The 21,913-nt window shown below is 40.5% G+C and overlaps 1 long non-coding RNA gene across 1 annotated transcript in view; it reads left to right on the top strand.

Moving 5' to 3' along the window:
* The window catches only part of LOC122180456, a 47,404-nt gene that overhangs the window by 8,961 nt on the left and 16,530 nt on the right, over positions 1–21,913 (top strand). The window lies entirely within an intron of this gene.

Here is a 21,913-nt window from a genome sequence, read left to right as displayed (position 1 = left end):
TACGTCAGATTGTAAATATTTAGTCATTAACACAGGATTCACTGGGGAAGATCCAATCAGTTTATGAATTCGATTGTTGGTTAATCAACAATGTAATAATTGATTTTACTTGGCAAACAAATTCCAAAAATGTGTGGATCTTGATACAGAAATTTCCCTTGGTGATTATTCAGGTGCTGAGGTTGCTACTTTGAGCACTTAGGCAGTCTAGCTCTAGCAACACATTTCAGCGCTGGCTTCAGAGCACTGCTAGCTTCAGGAATACAATAAGCTGGCTTTCACTGCACCATGTGCTGCTGCAGCAAGACAGATACTGGTACACTGTCCAATAGTGAGTCCGCCAATAGGCTCTTGCCTATCTTTTCTCTCTCTTCCCTATTATGGCACTTGGAGAAAAAAGATAAGGGACTTGAAAGTAATTTGCCATTTCAATCTAATTGTGGTCTCTTTTTTGCCTGAATTCTGTCTGCCTTGGGCTTGATCAGCCTTACTGCAAGTACCCTGAGTGGGACGCCTGCTGTTCCACATGGCCCTTCTTTAAAAGCCTGCAGTAGCATCTTACATCGGTCTTGCTGACTTTGTGCACCAAGGGAGTTTTGGCATTTGTCATTTTTTCTGCTGCTGTCTGCCTCCTGGTCTATCACATCCCTGAAGCCCTTGCCAAGGCCAGTAAACAGGCTGCCACACTTTGCCTACTGAGCTGCCAGTGAGCTGCAGAGTAGGATGTCAGTCATTCAGCAGTCAGATGCTAGAAGTGAGAATGAGAAGGACAAATTCTTTCATGTGTATATAAACATTTTTTCAAAGGCCCGTTCTTTTACTAATGTTATTGATGTTCTCATAGTGATGCCTCATTTGAAGGTCTCACATTTCCTGTTGTTGCGTATCTCGTCTTCGAAACTGTGAGATGATTTAATGCTCTTTGCAGAAATCCCCTTGGAATATAATCATGTGACGTGGTTGCTGGGCCATTTTTGTCTTGCTGGCTTTTGAATGCTGTCTGTTTACGCTGCAGCTATGCTGGATTTTCTTTATACAAGTATTTTGGAAGGTTACTGCTGATGGTATCTGTGGCTGAAGCTAGTCTGGATAGATTAATTATTTAACATGACTAATGCTTTTAATGGTCTTGATGATCAATAACACTTATAATAATACCATAGCAAATAGCAAAAAAAAAAAAAAAAATCACAGCTGAAAGAGACCTCATGCATGGAAAAAATAATAATAATAAAAAAAAAAAGCCCAAAACAAAACAGTTTGTAAAACAGGAAGAAATTTCTGGACCCATTCTGTCTTCTATAAAACGGGCCGTTTCCCAGTGACTATTAATAGAGTTGTGCCCAGTGTCATTCAGTAGCATTGCCAGATGTTGGTGTTGCCTTAAAAAAAACATTTTTCTTTAAAAAAAAAAAAAAAAAAAAGTAAAAAAAATAAAAATAAAAATTAGCAATAAAAACTTGTGATTAGGATCAAAACTTAACAGGAAATAGGCCTGGGAACCCTGGAAGAAACTGAACACATATGAGAAGTATCAGACAGTACAAGGGAAAGGTCTGTTATTTTAAGCCTTGTTCTGTAAGTCACAATGCTTAAATGGATGAGGACTTAATTTGTTTCTGTACCTCACTGTTAGAAAGCACTTTATTGACTTTTATTTGATTTGAGGCTGTGGGAGCAGTTGTTGTCAAGTGTTGACTTCTACAATTTTGGGGGGCTTCTACTGTGAGCTTTCCTGGGTGGAGATCAGGTTGTGTTAGAGTGAAGGATTCCAGTCTTGATTTTGGAAAGCTGGAAGGAGGAGGTACTTGCGTATGAACAAACTCAATTTCAAAGCCAACTAAACAATAGTGATAGGGTTGCCAAACCCAAAAACTAAAACATGCTATTCTTCAATGGTTTTGCTTAAAAAATAAGAAATATCGGGACCGTTCTATTTTCTTTTTATTCTTCAGCTATGAGCCTGAGTGCTGCTAAGATCTCTTCAGACCTAAGCAAGTCTTTCTCTGTAGAGAGTCAAGCTAAGATACTATGAAAATACATCAGTTCATGATTGGAATAAATGCACCATTATATTAATGCAGTCCACGATACAATTCTAAGAGTTGTAATGATGTGTCATTTGTCGAAAGCCAGCTGCAAGGCCCATGCAGTAGTAACTATATGTTGTATGTGAATGTCTTGATATGGAAAAAAAAATCACCAGAAGCCAAGAGATGAAAAAATGCCTCTGATATATTGTGTATCTGGTGATAGAATTACCTACAGTGCCACCAGGTTTTAAAAAAATAAAATAAAATAAATAAAGTTGAGCAGATGAAGCAGAGCAGCACAAAAGCCTTGCTTGTTCTGTGCCCCAGCTGAAGTTTGCGTACAAGGTGGGATGGATCTGAAAGCTGTTCTCTCCCCGTCAAAAGCCAGGGAAAATGGCAACAATACATCTTTTAGCTTCTGGTGGTGTTGGGTTTCCTCTTTTTCACTTGAGGAGATGTGGTTTTAGCCACTGAAAGGTATCAAGCCCTTCATACAGTTTCACAGCATCCAACACAGAAGGACTTTGTACTTAGCCAGACACAAGACAGCTCTAACCACCCCTGGTTTGTGTCTTATGGAAGGATAGCGTGTCTTATGGAAGAATATTTCTATAGATCAAAGCAAACCAGTAACATCCATTTCTCTCTTTCTTGCCGCGTTCTATTCCACGCTGTACTGTTCTGTATCCCAGTTCCACGCTTACCCCTACCTGTGCTTCTGCTTTGTCCCTATTTCTGTGTACCTTTACCTTTTCTTTCCTTCTCAGCCCTCTTTACCTGACCCTGTTTCTGTCATCAGTCACTTAGTGCAAGTCCTGACTCCTGCCGAGTTCTGGCAGACACAGTGTAGTAGTCTGCTTCCCACAGGGGCAAATTATTATCATTTGATGGGCAGTAGCTCACCTTTGTGCTGTGGTTCACAGCTCCCTGCTCTTGATCATAAATACAAGGCAGGAGTCTGGTACTTAGTCCTGGGGGATGGATGGGGGAGTTTAGCTGTATATTTAGGGAAATTACTCTGAGCTTAGCGTGAAATGTCGTCTTTGCAGTGGAAGGTAAAGAATTGCTTTGTAATTATATTTTGAGTTTTGTCCTTTAGTACTGAATGCAGTAACTTTAGAGGTGGCATCCAGCAGAACAGTTTTAGACAGAAGGTGAAGACAGAGTCTGCGTGTGTAAGAAATTAATGAATAAACAACTTTCTTATGCTCTGTGGATTCTTTTTAGGGAAGGTTTATTAGCTCTCTACATCCAGTCCATGTATGAAGAGCCAGAATTTGCAATGCCTACTCAATTTTTTCTTTGACAAGCCCTGCAGAGTTGTGCAAAAACTAAGCAGCCTCTCGAAAGGCAGCTCTAACAGCACTTTTTTCTCATTAGTCAGATCAAACTGTCTGTGTTTTGCCTCAGAAAGAGGAAAAGAAACACATTTTTTTTCTTTGCTTTTTCCCAGAAAGTCTCCCTTATCTTTGACTTTTCCAGTAGATTTCAGTCCCTTTCCTTGTATTTGTTCCTGATGGAATGGTACTCCCACAGCTCAGCAGTGTTCTGAATCTGCAGCTAGTCCCTACTGATGACTTTGATGTTCATTTATGCTAATTATTTATGCTCTGTATATTGTATGCTTTGCCTGCGTATGGAAACCGCATCTCTACCAACATTTTATCTGTTTGGATGAGAGTGCTGCCTATATGTTTACTGAAGTCCATTGCATTGTGTGCAAATTATCCTTTCCATGAGAGTAGGGAAGATCTTGCCAGGTAATTTTGTAACATCCAGAAATGTCTAGAAGTGTGCTCACTATCTTTCTAGTAGGGGCTGATTCCAAATACTACTGTATTGTATGCAATTGTAGAATTACAGAATATCCTGAGTTGGAAGGGACCCGTAAGGATCACTTCCATCTTCAGCTTCATGGCAAACCTGACATGCTTTTTTTTTTTTTTCCTCTTTGATACTTTCTAGATAAGGTTTTAATTCATTGATACAGTTGCTACTGTGACAATATGATTTATTATGGTTTATCTTTCTATCATTGTTTAGATGATTTTTTGCACCTTATATAAGCTGTACTTATTTACATTTAGAAATAAATAGTAGTCAAGATTTCCATACTGTTATGTTATGCTACTTAATGTTTTCTTCTTACAACTGCCTACAACTTTGAGGGTTATTAAAATGGTTCTAGGTAACGTAAAAAAGCAAACCAGAATGCTGTTTCACCTTTTGCTTAAACTATACTACATACAGTTGTGATTTGATGGATTAGAACAAAATGATGTGCATGGTTGGTAAGATCTTTTGCAAGATGGACCTTACATAGGAATCAGCTAAAGGATGCAGTATCTTTCTGCCAGACTTCACCCTTGCAGGAGCAGAGATTTTCCTGCTGTATTCTAACTTAACTAAAGAGTATTGATGTCTGATCCAAAGGAGGGCAGTGTTTTCATTTTTTTTTTAAAAAGGGAAGTTCATTTGGACAAGAAGTCTGATTGAGTGAGTCTTCTTACTTTGTAATTTCTATTTCTAATCAATTGAAGTTGCTCTACCAGTCAGTGCTTGGGTCAGCAGAGAACATGGCACAGCTGCCCAGAGAAGCTGTGGTGCCCCATCCGTGGAGTCACTCAATGCCAGGTTGGATGGGGATCTGGGCAGCCTGAGGGCTAGGAGGCAGCCCTGCCCATGGCAGAGGGGGGGAGGAACTGGGTGGGCTTGAAGGTCCGTTACAACACAAGCCATTCTGCGATTCTGCAGTCCCTTATTACAGACCAATTGGCAAACTTCAGGTGTATTTCAGCTACTTTTTCTCCTGGTACAACATGCCTCACAGTTATGTAAAATTTTGTAAGTATCGTTAAAACAGTTTGGTTTGTTTGTTTGTTTTTAGCAGAATGTCTTTCTCAGTAGAATGGAAGTGAAACTACACAGCCTGATGACAGTTAGTGGTTATAGAAGGAATGTCTGCTTGAGTCAAGGAGTGGCAAATTAATAAAACTCAGCAACGAATTCTTACTCATGCAGAGTCAAAGAAGTCAAAACTCAGTGTTTCTATGTCTGCTGTTTGTTTAGTCTGCTCTTATTTAATTTTAACATTTAGCACTGTGCAATGTAGCTAAATGATGCAGTTGTCATCTCTGCACACGGATTTGACAAGTTAGGCCTTGGGATAGATGAATAAATAATAACAATCCTTGCTCTTGTCGTAGCGAAGCCAAATCGTAGAAGATATTAATACAATGATGATAGAACACAAAAAGCTGAGCAATTTACTTGCTGTAGTTCAGCTCGTATCACTGAGTCGTGCCAAGAGCACATGTTATTCGCAAACAGTCTTGGAGATGCACATGCTTTCTTTCTCTTCATTTATGTTTCCGTGTGTATATTGAGGCAAAACGTTCAATATCTAACAGTTCATTGTTATTTTATCCGTATTCAGAGTGAGGTTGTTACATCTGAACGTAGGTCATAACCGTTCAATCCTATCAGGTTGCCGTGTACAGGCTCATAGTGTGGCACAGACTTGAGGCAATTGTTGCAGTTAATTTCCAGTAGCTCGAGCTTGTGGGCGTTCATGAAATGCAGGGATAATTAACGCACAGATCTCTTAAATGCCATGGTTTTCAACTAGTTTTCCTGTGACCTCTTTTTAGGAGAGCATGCACTTTTATTTCTGTATGTTGGCAGTTGGATGCAATTTCAGTAGTGAAGTATTGCATATGATTTGGCAGTATAATTAAAATGATGCCTTTTACAGTTTGCTTCCTTTCCTGAAAAAACAAAACAAAAAAAATAATAACAGAAAGCAGTAGTATGATGTTATCCTTGTATCTGTTGAGAGCAGCTTAGAGCAGACCTCAGTAACCTGACTGATGGTCTGCTGTCAGAGAGGCCCCCCTCCTGAAGCACAGTAGTTTGGTCAGAGCAGGTGGGTGAAAAAGCAGGAATCCAGGAGGACTAGGGAGAGCTAAGGAGAACAGTCATGATACCTTTTGGAAAGGCCTGCGGTATTTCATGTACAAAAGAAACAAGATTGCTGAAATTGGCAAGGACTTTAAAAGGAAAATAAGTGAATTTGCCCAGTTTTGGAATGCCTTCTGTGATTTCTATGTGTTCCAAGTGTTACTGAGTATTGTCACCAGTTGACTTTGAATCTGTTCCTGACCAATACGCCTTAGTAGGTAATATTTATATTCGTGGACAAAGGCTTAGTAGCTAACTAGTTTCTTCTTGTAGCAGAAGGAAAAAACGAGATAATGAAGAATTGCAGATATTGAGAAGTTGTGTAAAATTTCAAGAGACTAGAAGCATGCAAGAAGGGTAATCATTCATCATGATTTCTTTGTTTTAAGACAAGAGATGATTTCGTTAATTCTTGGTAAAAAAAAAAAATCATCATCCTTTCCAGCCTGGGCTTTTGAGTAGATCTATGGAAATAATAGCGAGAAGCAAATTCAGCATGAATATTTTGAAAAACAAGACAAGTTCTGACATTTTATTTATAACTTATAATTTTGGTATTTTTCTTATAATCTGCCCAACCTTCTGTTAAAAATTAAAAAAAGAGAAGCAGTACTGATATCAATGATGTTTTCCAGTGTCTGAAACTACTGTTTGTATTCAAATGTTGTCATTTAGTATGAGGTGCTCTGCAAAACAAACTGGTACTGTTACCAGAAAGAGGGAGAGAATAGCTTCTTGAGTTGAAGTCTCCAAGCAGAACTGGAATGCTTCATGGCTAGAACGTTTTCCCATGTTCTTGTCTGTATGGTGTCCATTACAATACATTTTCAGAAGAAATATTATTTATAAGGAGAGATTAGAAGGATTTTACAGTTTCACATCAACAAAGCCGTGTGCTTCTGGTTATTTGGACTAGGTAGGTAGCAAGGATGGGGCTTGGATATGTGAGGTGGTATGCTGGAATCAAAGGGATGAAATTCAGAGGAGTAAAACTTGACTCAGATCAGGCTATTTTGGCTGTAGAAGAACTGTAGTCAGGTTTTAGCAAGTATGTAAACCTGTTCCATCACTGGAAACTCACAGGCTAGATATAATGCTAGGAGATGTGCTTTTGGAGAACATTCGACTGGGTTGCGTAATTGAATCTACTGAATAAATCAACACAGAACAAAAAACAAAGAGAATTTCTACAGATGGACAGTTGAGCTCTTCATGTCAATTATTTCAACTCGTAGGACCACTAAAAACTATTTTTTCTACAAGAAAAACCATGAAAAGCAACCATAATTGCTTTCACAGTAAAGTTTACCTCTGGGTTTGAAATGGAGCACGGTAGTTTGTGAGGTCCTTTCTTGCAACTGTTCCAGCAGCTCTGACAACCCTCTGGGGGATTTTCTCTTAATTGTTAACTCCCAAATGTATTCAGCTTTTGTCAAAACGTCTTAAACATTTTGTGAGAAATGCTATCCAGAAATATTCTGAAGTCCTTTAGAAATACCAAAGGGTGTCAAGGCAATTAGGTATGTGTATTAGGTAATATAAAGGTAGCACACCTTACGAGTAAGACTTGAGCTTTCTGGCAGCTTCTCAGGTTCTGGCCTACAGTATATTCCCAAAGAACCTGTGAACTTCTGTGGATTCATTATTGCTTATATTTATGTGTATACCTGACCCTTAACCACAGATGGGGTATTCAGTGTTTGGTGTTGTACAATTACAGAACAAAAAGATCACAGCTCCAAAGAGGTTGCAATTTAGACCAACTGAGAAGAGAAGGATGCTTGGGATAGTGATGGCGATACACCAGGTGATGTTTTGGACACACTGATGCACCAACTATTGTCCAAGCTTTTCTTTAGGGCTTCAAGGGGGAGAGCATTCTGAAGGGAACTGCGAAGGAAGACAATAGGGTAATGCTGCCAATACGTTGCAGCTGCCCTGAGAGATCTCCTGGTCACCATGGGAGTGTGGCAGGAGGCTCAGGAATGTGAAAGCTGGGCCTGCAGCTCCGTGTGAGCAGAGTGAAGCACGTCAGCAGGGCATGAAGAGGAGGAGGGAGAGGGCTGGGACACCTCAGTAATCAGAACAGGCAGGTTGTATTTGCAGAGAAGCAGCTGGTGTTTGAAAACTGCTGGGAGAGACATGGCCTGGTCAAAGGAACGAGCCAGGAGAAATCGTCTTTGCCACAGTATTTCGAGTGAAGAGGGACGGGATTGCATGTGTCAAGGCCAAGGAGAACTATGTTGTGATAATCAAGATAAGAACTGGAGCGTTAGTGATGCGGGTAGGAAAGTTGCATCTCTAGGTATGTTATTATACAGGTAGTCAGCTTGTGCCGAACAAATTAACTTCTAATGGGAAGTAAAGGTCGTCTGTCTCAAGCAGCTGTTTCTTAGAACTATATCAAACAGTTTGAGAGCAAGTGGAAGGACGCGTGAAGTGACAGACAAGGGAGGTAAGCAGCAAACTGCAACAAGGGTTTTCAAAGCACTGTTTTCCTATGACAGCATATTGTGGCTGGGATCTATGTGTAAATCTGGTTATAAGGTCATAGTTGGTCTTTCTCTTCACTCTTCCACTGCTTCTGAAACGAGCAGCTTTGGTACTGTAAATCTGCATCCATGTTGTGTGCCCATCCTTACAGCAGATGATTCTCTTAAGCTTTTCCTTCTAGTTCAGACTGCAGACAGAATCTGACAGACAAGTGACCACAGGATTTGCTGCTGTCTGAGAACAGCTCCTGGAATATAGCTATATTGTAAATTAATTTATATGGTACAAGAGATATATAATTCAATAGAACTTTGCAGTTCTATTGGAAAGTGGAATCTTTGGTGGGCCATTACCATGTTCTGCTGCCGGGGATCCTTCTTCTACGTTCCCTGAACCATCTCTTCTTTGTAATAAGAATGCTAGTTCATATAAAGGCTGACTCGTAACTCAGAGAACCTTCTTGGAGTAGTCTTGCTGAGAGTTAATGTGAGGGAAAGGTGCTGGCTGCTGGAAGCAAGATGATGTTCTGACAGCTACTCCTTTCTCTTGATGGGTGCTGAAAGCCAGTCCTTGATTTACAAAAGAAGCAGATACGTGGAGTGGGATTTTAGACTTGGGAACCTTTTGGGATAGATTGACTTGGTATTTAAGAACTTAAAATAGAAGAGGAAGGAAGGTTTGTTGCACAAGGAAGCAGGAGTATTATGATGTTGTGGCTCATTCTGTTCTCAAAGAGGGGTGGGCTGTTTTAGCCAAGGGAGGAAAAGATGGCTGTGAGACACAGAGGCATTAGGGGTGGAAAGCAGCAATGTCAGCTGCATTCTGCTGAGTTCCTGTGCTGGTTATGGGCAGAAGTCAGCTGTGGTGTTTACCCAGCATTGAGGTTTTTCTGTCTTCTTTGGCACTCTTTATCACTCGTGGTAGTGTAACAACTGAGCGTATCGCTGAGACTGGTAGTCCTGTGTCCTTTCTCAGCAAATTTCCCTTTTTCCTTTGCTGACTTTGATCGTTTCTAGCATCTGTTGCTTAAACACAGTAGCTTATGGAACTGAAGAGTTCATTCCTTGAAAATTAGCTTCAGGTAAGCACCTCTGATTGTTTCATGAATCACACAGACATTTTCCTTCGGTAGTGCTGCCTTTACAAGGAGTCCTGTATAAACACACTGCTCCCTCAGTGTATGTGGCTGACTTTTTCAAAGGGAGCACCTGTATCATTCTAAATAGGCAGAGTAAAATGATGGCGTTTAGTTCTCTTGTCCTCAGAAGCTGTAGGGACAAACTGCCTCTTGTAGCATCTTCATTTTCCTTTTTGTGGCAGTCAGTGAAAGTCAGACTCAGGTGACTGCATGTGAGGAAAGACTGGCAGGCTTACTCAGTATGCTGAATGCTTCTTGGCTTTAAAATGTATGTCTGTCACAATAACATAGTGTCCTGCACTAAGCTGTGTAACTCTTTCTCTCTTTAGGATGCCCAAAAATAAGCTACCCTACCAAGCAAGGTTAAACATTGCAAATTAAATTCTGTTAACACTGCTTGGTTACACTTTTGCAGCTCAGGGTATCCTGCAATCATCAGAGCAGCAGTAGCTTTCCTGTCTGATGTGCATCAGACAGCTCATCAGACAAATGCACTATCCTGAAATATTTTCCAGGCTGTCAGGGTCCCATACTTTGCCTGGATAGTTTTGGGAAAAAAAGCATTTAAACATGCATCAGATGAAATCACATTTGGTTGGTTAATATCCATCTCTTTGTGGGCGGTTCAATCATTTTTTCCATAGTTCCAACAGTATTTGAGAGATCCCAGTAACGTTTAATTCCTAAGCTATGATCAGGTCTTTTTTTTTTTAGTAGGGTTTCATATTTCAACAAGTTTTTCATTAGGGATAGCCATGTCAAAGAGTACCTGAATTGTTGTTTCCTCTTTGTGAAGTTACTGCAAAGGGCGTCTACTTTGGGAACAGGGGTTTGTTCAGGAGTCTCCTTTTCACTGGCTGCTCTAAGCTCTAAAAATACAGCTTGGTTGTAAAATAACTCCTTTCCCTTCTGAACTGAAAAGCCAGCTCAAAGTCCACTTGAAGAAAGGTCAGGCTTCTTGCTCTAAATTAAATTCAACTCATTAGAAAGTGACCTGTTGATGGTTAGTACTGACCTGTGATTTTAGGAGGTGCAACAGCTGTTCTGTTTTGGTATTTTTCAATACCAGTCATTTATCAACACTGACAGTGACAAAATGATGACTGTGATACGTCTTTGTGCTACGAAATGGATCTCTGGGTATATTTTATAGGTGTTACCTCATGCCATGGCTGGAATGGTGGGGATGTTTTGCACAGTGGGACATTTGAGAAGGAGTAGAAAGAAGAAACAAACACATCAGTGTGCTGCTTTGTTGAAATGCTCCTCAGCTCTTTGTAAGTGCACATGTATGCTGAGGGACACGGTCACAGCTGGTAACCTACTGTAAACATGGATGTGCCAGCTGAATTCTTTCCATCTGTGTCTTGCACTGCTTGGCATATCAGTAATAAGACTAATAATAAGATGATTTGCTTTCAGACCCGTTTCAAGCAGGGAGGAGTTTGTATGACCTTTTAAGATTTACTTGAAAGTCTCTGTATTTTCAATCTGCCCTCAGGTCGATTGTTTCCAGTTCTGTTAATTAACAAAGGAGCTGGTGAGGTAACCTAGTCACCCATCTTCTGCAGCAAAGAAATTCTGAGAGAGAAGCAGCACCTGGCCTCTTCTCACGTGGTGAATGTATGTGTATTGACGTGGTTCTGGTTCACATAAGTTTATGTGGAGTCATTTTTAACTCCTCAGATTCCATGCCTTTATTTATGTAGACAATGCATTAAAAGGAGCCTGAAGACCATGCTGTTGAGTGGAGGTGATTGAACAGAGAAACAAGATCTGAATCGTTGGCCAGTAGCACGTTTCTTAAGGGATCAGATCTGCTTTTCTTTTCAGTTGTGTTCCTCTTAACTTAAGGCAGTGCTTGCCTTAAGTTACAAGATACACCCTGAAACCTCAGTTTTGCTTTTATTTTTTTTTTGCTTGAAGCACAGCTCAAGTGTGGTGGTTGTGTGGTTTGTTGTGGTTCTGATCCCGTATCAAATGAGCAGTTTCTTTGTCTTGCCCTTATCCTGCCCGATGAGAAGTAGCCCATGATTTTTCCCCTCAGTCTGCCAGACCCTTGGCTGCTTTTGTAGACCTACCTTGAAGTTGTGATCTGCCCTAAAGCAAAGCAGGTGAGATAGAAAGCTGGCAGACACAATGAGAAGCGCTACTGGGTGCGAAGGTTCTTGGTATAAATGTAGTACCTCTGCTGATGTGAACTGTAGCATTAGCCTGCTGCTGGCTGCATTGCACAGACTGTTGCCTTGCCATAATAGAGTTGTGGTGGCAAAAGTAATATCCTTTGTAATATCCTTTTGTTAGTCATTTATTTTGATCAGTGGATTTATTTTGATCCTGTCCTGAGAACAGGAGAAGAGGAATAGCTTCTAGAGACAAAGAGATTAGAAATCAGAAGGCTAATTCAAACTGCATCTCTGATTTAACAACAACAACAAAAAAAAATGTTGAGCATGAGTTTGGGCAAGGTCATTAATGTATCATGTCCTCTTTTCCCTTTCTCTGATTTGGGAATATGCTTTCTCCTGTCATCTGTCTGGCACATCTGTTTAGACCTCTCTGGAGAACTGTTTGTTGTTGTACATTTGTACCAGTACCAATTTGAGTTGGGGTTAATCTGTCCCATTACTCATCTCCATTTGTTCTCCTGTAAGTACAGAAACGGGAAAACAACTAAATGTTATCAAATGCTCATTTGCATTCGTGTTCAAAAAAACCACTTGCAGGAGACTATTTAAGTTTCTTTGTTATATATTAACAAAATTCAGGTACGCTTTTCTTCAGCATTTCATTTCCTTGACTAGAAACCTTTTATTAAAAGATTTGAGTCTTTTATTAAAAACAAAACAAGTGTCTTTCAATTTTGAGGGCTATAGCACAATACTGTATATCATACTGTAGCCAAAAGGTTTGTAGACCTTCAGATTTTCAAGAAGTGTCACCTACATGCCCTTTTTTTTTTTTTTTTGCTTATCTTTAGATTATGGCTTTTTAAAATGTGTGTGTGTGTGTATATATATGTGTATGTCAATATACATACACACATATATATATATATATATATTTGGTTCTTTAAAACTAAACTGGGCTGTGTGTTTATTCATTTGGAAATCAGTCGCACATTTTCAGGTTGTTGATCATTTGGTTTATGATTTCAGTGTACAAAATATAAAGCCATGAAGCTGCTTCTCCAAAGCCATGAGCCTTTTGGTGCCAGCTGCTTGCATCCTCACTTCCACACTGACTGTAGCTTTTCTTGTTATCATCTGCATTCCACCCTGAGTAAGACAGAATGCTTGTCAGTGCAGATTTCACCATGCAAGGCTTTTGAGTTCCTCTTCATTGTGTTGCTTATTCTTCTTTCATTCTCAGGCTGATCTCTGTTGGAATGGATGTTTCTCAGCTTTGTGAGATGCTAATCTCCTTGCAGTCAGGTAACCCAGCTGGCTGTGTTGTTCAAGATACAAATTTCCACCTACCTCTGAGGACCAGTTTGGAAGATACGTTACGCTATCTTGGTTTCCTTTCACTGCTGATATTTTAAGCATAAGAATTCAGGAATTTCACCTCAGCATGAAGTTTCACAAAACAAGAAAGGTTATAGACGGAAATAAATGGGTGGTCGATGTCCCATTAGAACAGATTATTTACATTAACTATATTGAAGCTGACCTCATTGTGGCTTTAAAGAACAGGAGATGTTTAATATCAACAGTTAGCTTTGGTAGATGATGGTGATTTCTGTTTATTTGTTTTCCTGAATGATGTTAAGCAGCTCTTCATCACTGGGAGCATCCTTTAAGTTATGTGCCATTATTTACACTTAGAAAATAAAAGTAAGAAATAAAAAACTGACATCTACATTCTGTGGAATCTGGCACACAAAGGGAAAGCACCACAGATGTTTCTGTAAAGGAGTCTGTGTGCTTGCTGAGGATTAAAACTATTGAAATGAGCTGAAGTTTGTTGGTGTAGAAGAAATAGGTTGATTGGCAATGAAGAAAAGTTACTAGTTTGAGTGTGGAATTGTGGTTTGATGGCATTTGTGTATTCAATAGAGAAGGAGCTTATGGCAGACAATATAATACAAGGCAAAGCAAAAGCTTCTTTTGGAGTGGTGAACTCTGCTTTGTCAGGTTCTATGGATCTTTTCTCACCTCTTCTTCCTGAGGCTTTTGTGTAGTTGTATTCCTCTTTCCTCAGGAATAACAGGTGGATGTGTATGTAATCTGTTGTCCTTCTGATGAAACAAACAACTCTATTTTCAAACAAACTGTGCCTACACAAGTTGTTGAAACAAGTATAGCACAGGCATTGTTTTATTTCACTTATTTTTATTCTTAATGTCTACTCAAATATATTCTCATCAGACAAGTTACTTGCGCTTACATAAGTAACAAAAGAAAACTTGTGTATTATTTACAAAGCAAGGGTGATAACCTGGTGTTTTGACAACAGGCTTTTGTTTTATTTGTCTGCCTGTGACTTTCACATGAGCAGCGTGCTTCTAAAACACTTACTTGCAGATGCCACTTTAAATATTATTTTCCAAGAGTTTATTTTTCTTAGAAAACAGATGTCGGTAATTATGTTCTCTGACCTTCGAGACTTACCAAAGTCAAATAGGTAATCATCCAATCAGACAAGCTATCATTATCGGAAGAAAAGTAATTATAATCTGAATACGTTTGAACATGATTATTCCAAGCCTTAAACAGTTACACTTCTGATTGGGACAGAACTAAAGACATTATTGCTTCATAATTCACGTGATGTAACTTCACTTATCCTTGTGATTTTGGAATATGAAGAGCTAAATTTACAGAACAGTGTAGTGAATAAAATTATGTAATATCCTCTCTAAAGGCAGAAGAAGGATTCTCAAAGTCTTTATGCTGAAATTAAGGAAACCTCTGTTTAAGAACATGAAAACTAAAACACAGTGCTAGAGAGATCTCTGAGAGCAGAGGAGCGCAGCATGTATTTGTGTATGAAAGTACACTTGGAATAAGATGTTTTACTACTCTGGGTCCAATTTAACAAAACACTGAGAGTCTCTGTGGCCCTAGGCATTTATATGATCAGCTCTGCATCTCCTGGGATCAACCCCAAAGCTAGTCTATCTCCTTCAGTGCGTATCTTCTCCCGCTTAGGGGACCGGCAGCTCAAGTATGCTTTGCTGAGCACAGCTTGAAGGGCACAGTGCTTGGCTGAGGTCAGCTAGATGAGGACCTCGCTGCTGCAGGATTGGCTTCAACGTGGGCTCATCTGGGGATAGCTGAGGTCCTGTAGTGCATCCGGCACCATGCTGAGTGCTCAGCTGAGCTGCAACGGAATGGTCTGAGACCTCCATTTGGGAATCAGAGTGTTTATGCCCAGCATAACAAAGACGAGAGTTCTGTTACACTGCCCCTGCACAGAATGGGTGTGTGAAGCGGAGGCTGGCTAATTAAACAGTGGCAAAGAGGACACAAGCTTTTCAGATCACTGGGGAAATCTGTCAGAATAATCTAACTGCACTGTCGGCCATTTCTGGAGTCTTGTACATCCTTGAGAAAAGCTATCAGCCTCAGATTCTCTGTGGACCATTGAAAATCAAATCATTGTAAACGATGAGGAAATAGATTCTTTCTCAGCAGGATATGGCCTGTGGCAATATTAATGTTTTTAGGCTTGGGCAATACTTCAAGGTTCTGTAGAGACTTGAGCAGAGCCTTTTCATACCTAGAAAATGCCTTGGTGCTTATTGCGCCTCTGGAAAGGAATCAGTGCTCTCACAGATGATGTAGGGTAGCCTACCAGCCACCAATCTCAAGTGACAGCAAAAGGAAGGGCTGGTACTCTGTCAGAGAGAAAGTGCCCTGTGCATAACCAATGAGCCAAGAATTTGCTTGGATGAAAAGATTGGGGTGTGGGGCGTTGAAGTTCTGCAGAACCATCCAAGACTCCCAAAACTCGTAGATCTGTAGAGTTGGTTGTTCTTTTTTTTCTTTTTTTTTTTTTTTAAAGGACTTCATTCCCATTACAGAAGGTTTATTGGTGAGCTTACCCATGTTTCAAAGCCACTGCAGAAGCTGGATGAAAAAAAGGAAACCATTCTAGGAGTCAACAGCATGATTTAGCACTTTTCAGTACTGAAAAGGGAGTTTGTGGCTCCTTCAGCTCACATATGTTTCAGAGTCCTTTTGATCTTGGACTCCATTCCTACAGCATTCGGGCTGACATTGGACGCAAGTGATGTTGCTCGAGGTCTGAACTCTCAGTGGAGAAATTAATTGCACTCTCTGAAGTTTACAGCAGTATATTTCCAGTGGTAGCTGTGTGAAGGAAATTTTTTAGGCAGGAGATAAAGTGTACCACTGTGGTGTGTTCTGTGGATGCAGGAATTCTCAGGACTCACTGTCACATGGCTGGGAAAACTAGTACTGTGATATAGCTGCTGTGCTTAACTCAGGGCATAAGCAAAATCGTGCTTACCGTGTCTGTAGAAAGCATCGGGAGTGCTTTGTTATCTTCTTGTGAAGAGCAGGGAAGTGGCTGTGAAGTGAAATGTAGTTGCTGATAAATGTGTGGTTGTCGTATTTCCTCCCTGCTTTGTAGGAATGGAAATATCCTAGTCCCCTGAAAGGAAGAGCATGGAGATTGGAATCGGTCTCTAGCGCAGTTAAAAGCTTGCTTGGTGCTAAAATAGTGCGTAATTTGCAAACTTTGTTTCTAGTAATGAATCAGAACAAAATGTTTGTGTTCCAGCCTAGCCTCTCCACAGCATGGGCAAATGAGAAACACCCTCTCCTGAGCTGCTGAAAGAGAGCTGGGAGAGAAGGGGAAAAAAAAAACTTTGGAGGTACTTGAACAAAATGGAAATCCATTCAGGTTTGGTTCCTGAGAATGTTCTGATAAACAGGTATATGGTGTAGGTATATGTATACGTGGTATGTGTGTTCTGCAAGTCAGCTGATAAATTGTTTAATTCTATCTGTCTTCATGGGTTAAGTCATCCTCAGAAGTGACATTCTGGGACCTAGCCAGGGAGTGTGTCTGAAATCCCAGCCAGACACTGATAAATCATTGGGCATGCCAAACCACGTCTTCCTCCGCCTTACGGAACGGGTTCCTTTGAGTAGCAAGAGAACTGCAATAATAGGAGCTGTTACTCATGGTCCTCAAGCAAAGACCTGTGGAGAAACCAGCTCAGGAGATAGGAGATTTGTCTGTTTCTGACTTTGATGTCAAGTCTAAGGCACTGAGTGACAGATGTGAGTGACTGGATTTCAGAAGCTGCAAGTGAGAAAACCAATGAAGTGTGCGTTATCTGTGAAAGGCAAGGGAGACAGCTTGTTAGAGTACAGGTCTGGTTAAAAGTCAGGCTAGGATTTCTGAAATAGGGGACTGTTGTTCTGTTTTGTTTCCTGTGTTTGTTTATAATATGATCCTAATACATTTGGAGAATCGCAGCTTTGTTTGTTGTGACGTTTATTGCAGAGAAATCTGTCTGCAAGGAGAGATAGATATCCAGCTTGTATCATCCTGTTGCTCTGACGGTGGCCATATGAAGCACTTTATTGCCCTTTGGTCCTTCACAAAGTTTTAGTGAACCAGCCTCCTCTGCTTTATTCTGAATTTGAGTAATCTCGATGTTTTTCTCCTAGCACCACCACTTAAGTGCAGCCTGGTATAAGCTTGGAGAGCGAGATCTTGCCTGGATTTATCCCAGGACTGCTAAAAGCTTCAGTCGAGAAAGTTTGGCTGTTCCTCCTAACTTCTTTCCCATCTACGTATCTGTTCACTTTAAAGACTGTCCGTAATATTCTTGGGTGAAGTCCAACTCTCCCTGGACTTTCCATTCTTCACAAATAGCTGAAACCCATGTTAACAATTTATTATATAAAGAACTTCCCATGCGGTGTCGATTCCCTGGCCACCTGACTCCTTCATCAGGGCAGAAAGTCAAAACCAGATGGAACATCTCCTTTCCAAAACATCTTCATAAATTCTTGCATGATCGTTACAGAGTATGAGCTAATACTTTGTATTTCACAATTGGACTGACCTTCAGCAATTAAAGCAATGCTGTGTCAAGGATGACAACTTCTTTTTATCAACTTCTTTGATTATTTCTAAGTTCTGGTTTATCAACTCAAGATCTTTTGACATGAAGGATGATAACTTTCTGTATCTCTCGTTTGTTTGTTTGTTTACAAGCTCAATACTTGTCTCTGCCAATTGTGTGAGTATTTTAAATCTGCTTCACGTGTAATTTCTTCCCATTCCTCTCACTTCTTATTAAATTAAATCACACATATTCCTGCCCACAGACTCACTGAAGTCTGCTCTTTTCATTACTGCTCCTCCTCACACCATGCCCTTAAACTTACGTATCTGAGCTGACTGTCACCTTTTAGGACACGTCAGTCTTTTCTTTCCCTTTGATGTCATTGTCCTGCATTGAAGCTGCTTACCAAGGAGGTGGGTTTTTTTTAATGGAAAAATACTTTCAACTAGCCTGAAAGATTCCTTTTTTTTTTTTTTTTTTTTTTTTGGTCATCTTTGCTGTTCCTTCTTGCCCCAGAACTACCTGTGATCACACTCTTCCTTTCTGAAGAGGGAATCCTTCTGGGCGTATAAGGAAAGTAATTGTAGAGATTTACTTGAAGCCATACTATAATATAGTGACTCCTATTTTCAATATGTTGCACAACAGGCAGCTGTTGAACTTCTCCATATGGTCCATTCTCTAAACTACTTAGGTTACAGATAACACAAATCAAATAACTGATATCCTCTCTTCATTTTTAGTGTTAATGATTTGGAGCCCTGCACCATGACAGCGCAGTGCTGTTTGCAGGCAGTCACATATAGTCATAGAGCTGAGTTAATTGGATAATAAAACTAGTATGTATCTCTCAGTTCAAAAGCGTTTGTTCATGGAAGCTGCTGGCACTCAGCCCCAAATAGTCAAACCTCACAAGTTCTAGGGACTGAGGTGACTGGCTGGAGCCCTGTGCTCCTTTATCCTTTAGCTTATAATCTAAAATACAAATAAACATAGATTCAACAAAAATGTAAGCTCTAAATAATTCTTCAGTCAGCGAGAGAATATTCTGTGCTCAAAGCAGGTAAAAGCAGCAGCAATTGCGTGAGCCAGCCTCTCCGGACAGAATTACCTGCGTAGGACTGACATGTTGCCAGCTAAGTTGTAACCTTTGTGTGTTTAGATGTTGATACATGTTGAAACAGAATTCATCCTACAGCATTTGTAACATAACCCTCTGAAAAACAGTTGGTGTTCTCTGAGAAAGTTACTGTCTAATTCTTATTTGTCATGTGTTTACTTCCCTTTAGCTTTCTCAAAAGCTGTCTAACCCAACCTTGGATGAGTTCTCTGAAAACTTGAGTGCCTTTTCCCTTTATTTTCTCATATTCTATCTCGCTTACCATTCTTACCTTACAATTCATTTCTCAGTATTTGCATAAAATGTAGACATTCAACTTCTATGATAATCTTAAATGGGGGGTTGCATTTCTATTTGTGTTCTTCAGACCACGAATGCGATGATCACTCCCACTTGCTCGGCTTTGGTTCATATCATGGTTCATTCTGAGGGTACAATTCAGCTCTTTGTGGAGAAATGTCATCCGCTGTGCACTGTGACCCCACTTTAATGAACTCCAAACACTTATGAGTGTTTGGTCCATAGGATCCATGAGAGCTAGCATTCTGCTGTGCCAGGTCTTTCATTTTACAAATATGTTCCTATCAGTCCATGCTACTACACCTTGATGCATTAAAAAGGATCTATAGCTCTTTTTTTTTCCCAGTTTAGTTGAGGGTATTGCAGAACCACGTCTCCTTGAAACTTCCTTGTTGTCTAAGTAGAATTAGTCTTGGGATGAGGGGCAGAAGTGACAGTGGTTGTGTTTACATTGGGTGTCTCCAGCTCTCTCAGAAATTGGAGATGATTTTGCAACATTTTTAGCTAGTTTCTATCCAAGGTCATTTACCTTACTGTAGCTTACCATAATTAATCATAATTTACCAATTCTAAATGGATTTTTCTGTTATCATGAGATGTTCTTTTTCACCTTTTCTTCTAATTCTAGTGTTGACACTTTGCATACCTACTGCTATTGCTGAATTCTTTACTTGGCTTTAAATGACCTCTGTAGCTTTTCTAATGAATCTAAACTCACTCAATTAATTAAGTAGCTTATCTAATTATTCTTCTAAAGTTCATCTGTTCTGCATCACAGCTGATCTCGAAAACTTGGCGTGAAACTATGCATGACTTACTTTAGCATGCTGTGTTCTTCAGAAAGTATGGCAGGCAGGTTAGTGCCTGGGCGCGTTTTTAAAGGGTGAAAAACTGAGGACTATTAAGCCTTTAACCTCAATTCAGGGAAATCTCTGAGCCACAGTTTATGAACATGGCAAGAATGCAGTGGTACTCTCTCTCTCTGCTACCTCCATTGGCTGCTGTTGGAGTTAGAATGGGCTGAACTGACTTTCTGTTAGATCCTTTATGGCTGTATTAATGTGTTATTAAAAAAAAGCTTGTATCTGGTAAGTATCCTAGCATACTGTAAGTAGTATCATTTATAATAGTATTGAAAGCAGAGCTGGTAGGTGGAAAGAAAGGGTTAACTTCCCTAAATTATGAAATAGCAGACTACTGGATCAGAGGCCCTGCTGGTTTGTTAGCTATGATGTGGCTTCATCGGTTCTCTCTGACTTCATTGAATCTAAATGTTTGTAGCGTAGTAAGCACAAAAGGCATTTCTAAAAGAAATCCAGATGAATCAGGACTTACACATGGGTCTTTTGGCTAAAATCCTAGTCTTAGTTCTTAACACGTGGGCATCCTTTTAAGTGTTTGCATCGTTACACACTCACGCATGGAGATGTCTTCATCTTTCATTAATTGGACACGATTGTCTTTTGTGACCACACGTGGGACAACAGAAATTTGAGCCCGTTTCTAGTTCTGGTATCAATAGCCTTGTATTTTGCGTGACATTTACTGGCAGTTCTGCAACTTGATGAGAGTTGAAGGCCTGTCTTAAGGAGGTGTGTAAGCAGTGTTACATAGCAGCAGTTCTGATGTATGCCTGCATAATATTTCTGGGGAGATGAGTGTCGTTAGCAGTGGGTGTTGACTTAATCATAGAATCATGAAATGGCTTGGCTTGGAAGGGACTTCAAAAATCATTAAGTTCCAACCCCCTTGCCACAGGCAGGGCTGCCAGACACTGGATCATGTACCAGACCAGGCAGCCCAGTGCTCCATCCAACCTGGTCTGGAGCATCTCCAGGGATGGGGCACCCACAATCTCTCTGGGCAGCCTGTTCCAGCACCTCAGTGCTCTCAATGGAAAACTTCTACCTGATATCCAATCTAAAGTTTCCCTCTTTTAGTTTAAAGCCATTCCCCCTTGTCCTGTCACTATCTACTCTTGTGCAAAGTTGATTTCCCTCATGTTTATAAACTCCCTTTCAATACTGGAAGGCTGCATGGAGCTAGTTCGGAATTGGGGATTGTGTGCATCCACAAATGCTGCCACGTGCAAGCGGCCCTTGGGAGCTGGGGGACTTGCCAAGAATTAGTGACTTAATTACCTCAGCAGCTGCTATGTGAAGAGGAAATTATTTTTCAAATGACTTTCTTAGGACTGTGTTCTCAGACATTTACATGCAGCTGCACTCAGGGTGCGCAAGGTACGTGTAAATAATCCCAGTGCCACGCAGGGTGTCCTGACGTCCCAGTGAATACGGGCCATTGTTGCGTTTCGGAAGGGCATAAACAAGGAGGTAGTTGGGCAGGCTTGGTAAATATTCGCTCAGTAACAGTTTGGGAAGGCCTTGAATGTGGGTTCAGGCCTGGCCGTGCCGCCAGGCGGCGGGCCTGCAGCAGGCGGCGGGGAGTTTGCTGCTTCTGGAGCCGGGCTGTGTGCACAGCTGCAACTTCATGGCCCGACCAAGAGCAGCACCAGGTAGCAGCTGTTTCAAGTGAAAAGAATAAGATTTTCAGGTATCTGCCTGTGTAAAATACACCATCTCTTTTTTTTTTTTTTTTTTCCTTTATTCCTTCGGCGTCAGCTAGAAAAAAAAGCAAAAAGCAAGAAAGGCGTAAGCCTGCCTTTGAAAGTTCACAGAGCCCAATTCTGTGGCTCTTCTCCATGCTGAGCAACATTGTAACGTACCTACAGAATCGACCTGAATTGAACAGAATCCGTGCAATTTCCATTCAGTATTTCCAATTTTTTAATGTGCACAGCCACGTTGAGCACATCT

This window comes from Lagopus leucura, unplaced genomic scaffold (assembly GCF_019238085.1).
Source record: "Lagopus leucura isolate 7727_CA_CO unplaced genomic scaffold, USGS_WTPT01 Super-Scaffold_100004, whole genome shotgun sequence".
In the NCBI taxonomy this organism is placed as follows: Eukaryota; Metazoa; Chordata; class Aves; order Galliformes; family Phasianidae; genus Lagopus; species Lagopus leucura.
The sequence above is the reverse complement of the archived record's forward strand: the minus strand, read 5'-3'. Positions and strand labels throughout refer to the sequence as shown.